The sequence below is a fragment of the Castor canadensis genome, chromosome 3, assembly GCF_047511655.1.
Source record: "Castor canadensis chromosome 3, mCasCan1.hap1v2, whole genome shotgun sequence".
In the NCBI taxonomy this organism is placed as follows: domain Eukaryota; kingdom Metazoa; phylum Chordata; class Mammalia; order Rodentia; family Castoridae; genus Castor; species Castor canadensis.
The window spans coordinates 103,035,022-103,042,915 of NC_133388.1; the positions used below are offsets into that span (position 1 = coordinate 103,035,022).

Below are 7,894 nucleotides of genomic sequence, written 5' to 3' on the forward strand. Positions count from 1 at the left end.
CCATACTTATTTCCATAGGGGCTGCAATAATTTACATTCCTACCAGTAGTGTACAATGGTTACTTTTTCCCCCATATCCTTGCCTTGTTGTTGTGGCCACTACTGACAGTTTTCTGCTTTGAAATGGGGGTCACAACTTCTTGCCTTGGCTGGCCTTGAACCTTAATCCTCCTGATCTCAGCTTCCCAAGTAGCTAGGATTACAGATATGAGCCACTGGCACCAAGCTTAGTAGTTTCCTGGAGCTGCAATATGCATTTACAGCTAATCTAAGTGCACTTCCAAACACACTACTTCCTGGGTTTATTCAATTTTCTTATAGCAAAGTTGTCTCCATTCCTTCCTCACAGTCCTTATTATATGGCATCGTGTATGCCATTCATCCATAATCTATAAATATTTACCACATCCTTCCTATTATGGTCTTGTACAAAGTGTTATTGGTTGTCAAGTAAGAATAAGAAAAATAAAATATTTCAATTTTACCTTTATTTATTCCTTCTCTAAATGCTTTTTCCTTTTCAGGTATATTTGAGTTTATAACATATATCATGTTCCTTCTCGCTGAAGAACTTTTATTTACATGTCTTGCAAGGCAGGTCTTCTGAAAATAAAGTTCCTCAGTATTTGTCTGAGAAAGCTTATTTCTCCTTCACTTTTGAAGGTTTCACTGGGGCTGAGGGCATGGCTCAAGTGGTAGAACACCTGCCTAGTAAGTGTGAGGCCCTGAGTTCAAACCCCAGTGCCAACAAAAAAAAAAAAACCCAAAAGATTTCACTGAATACAGTGTTCTAGGTTGGTCTTTTGGGGTTTTTTCTTTCAAAACTTTAAATATGTCAATATTTAACTATTCTTTGCATGGTTTCCAGAAAGAAACCAGATGTAATCCATATCTTTGCTTCTTTATAGGTGAGGTATCTCTCCCTACCTCTGTTTTCTTTCTAATTTTCCCCTTGTCTTTGATGCTCTAAAGTTTGAATAAAATATGTGTAGTTGTAAGTTTTTAATTATTTATCCTACTTGGTATTCTCTGAGTTCCTAAATCTGTGCTGTTGAAAATTCTTAGGCATTATCACTTTAAGTAGAGTCAGCAATGTTGAAAAACATTACATCTGTGAAGGCAGAGGATATAATGATAAGTATTGAAAGCTGTGGAATAACAGGGAGTGGGAGAGAAGGGATGAGGGAGAGCAATGGGAGGGGTTGAACTGACTAAAGTAAAGTACACTCACAGCCAGGATACATTGAGTAAGCCCTTTGGACATTGACTTGGAATTAACAATGAAAGATAGGACTGTAAAATAGGTACAGAGTGTGGGAGGTACTTGTGGAAGGGGGAAGGGCGAATGGAGGAGGTGAAGGTGAGGGAATATGGTTGATGAGCTTCATATAGATATATAAAATAGAACAATGAAACCTATTGCAATTGGTTTAAGTGGAGTGGGGCAGGATAGGGGGTGATCTAACCAATGTGCAATGTAAACCTATTCAGAATTGTCACAACAAATCCCCCTGTACAATCAATGTATCTTAATAAAAATAGTCTTCTGTTCCTTTCTTTCTTTTCTCTTTTTGGTATTTCAAATTGGTATTGTATTATGTATATATCACAACTTTTGTAATTGCCCCACAATTCTTAGGTAAACTGTTACTTTTTATCTATAACCCTAAAGTTATATCTCAGCCTTTTAGTGAGCCTGTGCCCCTAAGCTGTGACAAATATGTCTCACCTTTTTTTCTCCATAGGTGAGCCAGAAGACTACAGGGAGCTGACCTTGTGCAGATCTCTCCTCCATGTTGAAGGCCTGAGGAGGTAGAAGTGGATCTTCCCTCCTCCAGGTCAATTAGGCTGTGATAAAAATATTTTCTTTTGATTCTACCTTTCATTAAAGACAAAACAATTCTTTGTGCATATTTCAAAATGGTTACTCTTCCCTACCCCATGCCAGAAACACAGGGATATTTCTTTTGCCTTCATTCTGAGAACCTGGTAGGGCTCCTGGAGGTGAAACTAACAAATATGGAGGTCCTCCTATGACTGGGCTCCAGAGTTTTAAGCTCTCAAACGTGTCCACATCAAGCCTTCAGGTCAGTGTTCCTACCAGCACTGGCTCCAGAAGTAAGCTGTTACTTCTCCCAGTAACTGATGAGTCCTGGCATATGCATCTCTGAAATTAAAAAAAAAAAACCAGAAGCCAGGCATATTGGCTCACACCTGTACTCCTAGATACTTGGGAAGCAGAGATCAGTAAGATCACCATGGTCCAAGGACAGCCCTGATATAAAAGGCGAGACCCTATTTGAAAAATATCTAAAGCAATATGGGCTGGGAGCATGGCTCAAGTGGTAGAGCACCTACCTAACAATGCAAGACCCTGAGTTCAAACCCCAGTACAAAGAAAAAAAGTAAAATTCTAAAGAAAAAAGTGATAAATTCGACCACATCCAAATTTGAATTGAGATTCAACAAGATATCTCAAATGAAATGAACCATCAGAAAGAAAGGGTGAGAGAATTAGAGCACAGGGCAGGAGATCAAGTATCCTCGGAACAGTACATGACAGAGACAACAGTTAGCTCACTACTAATTCCTAGTGTTCCCCTGACTTTTCCAGACCCACTCAAAATTTGATTGGGACTAGGTGATAAGTTCTGGTTAAATTATTGTACTATGTTAGTAGCAATGTACAAACATCAATGTCTCATTCTCATCACTCTATGGTAATATCAGATAAAGAGAAATTAGGTAAAGAAACTTTGCTCTTTTTTGCAACTCTTTGCAAATCTAAAATCATTTCACTTTTTTTATAATAGAAAGAAGAGTGGAGATTTACTTTACCAACTGACAATGTAACAATCTCAGAGATAAATTCTTAGGTGCACAAAGTACCATGCAGAACATCATATAAGATAGACTATCATTTATATATAAAGTGATTGGGTAGCAATTATTTATACATACTTGCTTGGAAATACATAAGGTAATTATAGGAAGATACACTAGAAACAAGTACTGATTTCTCCTGGGGTTGGGGGGGGGAGCTGGTGTTTAAGAGGTAAGATCAGGAAGTAGTGTTTTCCTTATAGGTCTTTTGTAACTTCTGTATCTTATATCAGTTTCAAAAATTAGTATTTTTTATGCTGGGGATTGAACCAGGGTCTTAGGCATACTAAGCATACACTCTACCTCTCAGCTACACCCCCAGCTCCGTAAGTTAAACTTGAATTACAAAACAAAGAAAAGAAAAGAAAACTATACTACTCAGAAAGGCAGAGATCAGGAGGATTGCAATTCAAGGCCAGTTCAGTCAAAAGTTCCCAAGACCCCACCTCAATCAATAGAAGTGGGACATTGTGGGAAGGATAAATAGCAAGACTGTGGCCCAAAGCTAGCCCTGGCATAAACGCAAGACCCTACTCAAACAGTAACTGAAGAGGGCTGAAGGAATAGCTCAAGTGGTAGAGTGCCTGCCTTGCAACCACAAGACCCTGAGTGCAAACCCAACTCCTTCAAAAAAAAAATGCAAATAAAATTTAAATGGTGGTAGTGTAAACTGAATCCCCAGTTCCATCATCCCTAGTCCCATTTTAGTTCAAGTAGATTTCACAGCAGAACACAAATTTTTAATCCTGCTGAGCCAGAGGATAAAGAGTGGCTTCCCAGACAGTATTTGAACATGGAATTTCCTTTTCTTCAACAAACACCTCCCCTGATTTTACATTGACATTTCTCTCCTAGTTTCCTAGTAGCTCTTCATCTAAGACTCAAGAGAGGTAATAAACATTGCTTATTTCAGTAGTTTCTCCAGAGCCCCACATGTCCTTCAGTGTTGCTGGACTCTAACTCTCCTCTGCTTCATCCCTCTGGATAGGAGCCCTCAGCACACCTGTCCAGTTTCTTTACAGCCTCCAACTCTCTATCTCTCTAATCAAGAGGAATGAGAAAAAAGTGTTCTCCTTACTCTGGAAACCTGCCAGAATACAATAACTATTCTGATTCAGAGGTGAGAAATTCTCTGAAATAATATATTTCTAGCTAAAAATCATAAACTTACAAATCATCTAAAATCTTGAAAAGGAGTAAATATATAAAGGTTGGGGGTATAATTTTTTTTACCTTTTGCTTTTCTAGTCTTAATCCTAAACCATATTGAAAGCCTAAACAATACCATGTGAGGTAGGCCAAAATAATGCTCTCCAAAGATGTCCAATACCCTAAGTCCCAGGAAGTGTGAATATGTAAGATGGCATCAGGTAATTAACAGAGCAGATGGACTTAAGGGTGCTAATCAGACAACTTTAAAATAGGAGGATTATTCTGGGTTATCTGGGTGGTCCCAATGTGATCAAAGAACCTTAAATGTGGACAAGGAAGGTAGAAGAGCCAGAGCAAGAGTGGTGCAACACAGGGAGGACCTGGCAAGTCACTGCTTCCTTAGAAGCCAGAGGAAGAAGCTGCAGGACAAAGAATAAGAACAGTGTCTCAAAGTTGGGAAGGCAAGGGCTGTCCTCTTGGGCCTTCAGAAATAAATGAAGTCCTGCCAACATCTTGATTTTAGCCAAGAAAGACCCATGCTGAGCTTCTGATATATAGAAATGGAAATTAATAAACTTGTATTGTTTTAAAGCACCAAGTTTGTGTAACTTGTTCCAGAAGCAACAGGAGACTAATATGCCATGATACTTAAATCTACAAAGTAAAGCACAGTTTGAGAAATATTAAAAAATAATAAATTTTCAAATACCATCTTGGCATTCCAGGCTATTAATATAACTGTTTTCGATAGTATAAATTGCAAGAATATGGTGGTTGTTACTTTTAATTTTCTCCATTACCTCCTCCTCATCCTTTCCAGTCTCAGTTTCCCTGTTATTGTGAGTTGTAATTAAAGGTTAAGTTGAAAGACCACAAAATGGAAAGCTGTTATAAGTGATTCTCTCAAATTTCCTGGACCTTGGAGAGCAGAGCCATGTGATTGCCTTTTTGGTTTGACCTAGTTAATTCTCTGCTCATTAGTATCCTCTGAATCCTATATTTTGAATATACAATGTAATAATCACTTTTATTTTTTGAAAATTGTTAACAGGTTTTTTTTTGATCAAAACAAAATACAAACTCTCATGCCTTAAAACTTTTCTTTTAGTGAAAACGTTTTCAAGCCCAATTTAAATAGTTTTCCTGGGTCTCTCTACCTTTGCAGTGAGTTGTTTTTCAGTTTTTGCTCTACTAAGGATGCAATCCTAAGTAAATAAAGGTAAATAAAATAAGTTATTTATTAAACACAGGTCAGCAAAAGTAAGCAGCAAATTTATTAATTTTTTCTTCATGGTGTTTGATTCCTAGCATTAATGGTGCTTTCAACTAGACTTTTCATCTTGATTATGTCCTTAGAAAGTAGACATGTCAGAGCCAAGAGCCAAGTTACCAGCTCTGGCTAGAGCCTTTACTAAAACAAAAACGCTGTCTTGGGCAAAAAAGACAAATTTTTATCTGCTCATTTAATCAGAAGATGATGGAAGGCCTTCTCGGAAAAAAAAAAAAAACTAACACAATTTTTCAAGGAGCGAGAAATAAACCATGGGTCCAGTCACTTCCCACAGCGTGGAGTGTGACACAGCCTCGCCAGCAGCAGTTTCAGGCAGGAGGGTCTCGGGTGGGGCGTGGGGGCTGGCACCTTCCCCAGGCTGGCTGAGCGCGAGGGCAGGGAAACCCTGACCCACCCCAACTCAGGTGGGTGCTGGGCAGGTGAGATGTCAGAATGTGGGCAAGTTCAGGTTCAGGCAAGGGGAAGGATCCCATAGCCTGTTCTCCAGGCACTTGTAAAAGTGCGCGAGAGGCTCCAAAACGTGCTGTCAACCGGGTTCTGACTACTGAGAATGAAAGCTATGGCAAAATAATCCTCCAAAAGGGGAAGTAAAGTGGGGCTTAAGTGGGCCCCATCCTACAGGTGAGTGGGGGAGCAGGCAAGACAGCCCACCAGAACAGTCAAGAGAGGACAAGGCTAGGCCAGGGTTGGAGGAGTGCTGCTGGGGAACTGAGCAGCTTTCTCTAGTTGTCTGAGGAATTTGTCCTGGGTTTCAGGCTTTGGAGGTCCTAACCAGAAGCAGAAACCTAATTATATTCTTTTTCTTGAGGTTTCTGAGACAGTATAAGGCTTGCATTTGCAAAATAAGACCACAGATGCCACAAAATACCAATGGCAAGGAGGAAAGGACCCCCCCTTGCCTTCTATCCACTTCTTTGTCTTTCAGATAAATGTCTTGCTTATAAATCAGACCCTCTACAGACAGTTACCAACTTGACAATGGTTTGACTTACATGACTTTTCAAATTTACAAAGGTGCAAAAGTGTAATCATACAACCATTCTGATTTTCACTTTTAGTGGTCAATAAATTGCATGAGATCTTCAACATTTTACTATAAAATGGCTTTGTGTGGATGATTTTGCCTAACCATCAGATGTTAATTGTTGCAAGCATATTTAAGGCTGTGATGTTCAGTAAGTTGGGAATGTTCATACACTTTTGACTTTTTGGTTTAGGATGACATATAGGGACATAACCCCATTGTAAGTGAAGGAGCATCTCTATTCATAGAAATTAATCTCATATAATAACAGGAAATAATTTTGTGCAGAAGAAAGGGACAAACAAGATTAGTAACCCAATAAAGATGTTTCCAAGCATACACAATTAGTTATCAGCGATTTGAGGGAATGTAGATATACCTATAACAAAAACCAGAAGATGGGATTTAGTAAAGTTTAAGGCAAATAAAAATGTTGGGGGAAATTGGACCTAAATACTTTTATACACACAAATACCCATTCATCTAACTACTAACATTTCTAGTACAAAGAGACAAAAAAGGTTGGGATCCAGAAGTACCACATTTTAAAAAAAATGGTTTCTCCCACATTATTCAAATGCTTATTTTTCTCTGTGTGTTTGTTTTGTAATGCTGAACTCTAGCTATTTTCTTTCTTGCTGACTGTTGGATTTTTTTTTTGTTTGGTTTGGTTTTCCTTTTAGGAGGGGTGCTGCAATACTAGGTTGATGCTGGAGTGGATGGAATGAGAACCTATTCCATTTCTCTGCTCCAGAAATCCATTTACTATCTTGTCCTCAAATAGAAGATGTATCAGATATTAAACCAATTAGAACAGATATATCACTTGAGCTTAGTCGAAGAGCCAAGAAATAATCTTGCTGGCTGTTTATCTGTCTCCAACTTCCACTATGTTACAGCATTTTAGTTTCATGCACTTGGATTTGGCTTTATTACATGACAAATATTTGCACATTTGATTAACAACATCGGTAAACATGGCCCATCAAAGGAACATGGAAACAACTCAAACATTAAACCTCTCTTTCTCTCCCTCTCTCTCTCTCTCTCCATTGCTCTCTCTTTCTCACACACATATATACACACACACTGTTGATTAAAAATCAGGTTCACCTAGCGTGCTCAAGGCCCTCAGCTCAAACCCCAACACCAGCCCACCCCTCAAGGGAAAAAAAAAAAAAACAGGTCAGTTCCTCACCTATATAGTATAATCTCAATGGAACCTGCCAGGATGAAATCCTTGGTTTTAGCTATTTTTTACTTTAATTTTATTTTTAAGAGTACTTTGTTGTATGCAGTGAAAGTACAACATTTCATATACAATTGCAATATGAAAACAATGCTCTTTGCAGTATTCTCTTAGGACATTAAGAGGGCTCTGAATCCAGGGTCTCTGATAAGAGAAAGTGCTTCCTACCAGGCAGACTGTTCAAATCTTTCTTCTGGTAAAAGACCCCAGATGGCTGGCACTGGAGTTCAGAGCTGGGGCGTGGACAACACAGATGTGGACTTTTTCATGACCAATCATCAACTAAGGGACCTTG

General features: G+C 38.8%; 1 non-coding gene across 1 annotated transcript; it reads right to left on the reverse strand.

Moving 5' to 3' along the window:
• Positions 1 to 7,016: 7,016 nt before the first annotated feature.
• Positions 7,017 to 7,206, reverse strand: LOC141421949 (U2 spliceosomal RNA). The gene has a single exon (XR_012446627.1). It is a non-coding gene; the product is annotated as a U2 spliceosomal RNA (small nuclear RNA).
• Between the last annotated feature and the right edge of the window lie 688 nt (positions 7,207 to 7,894).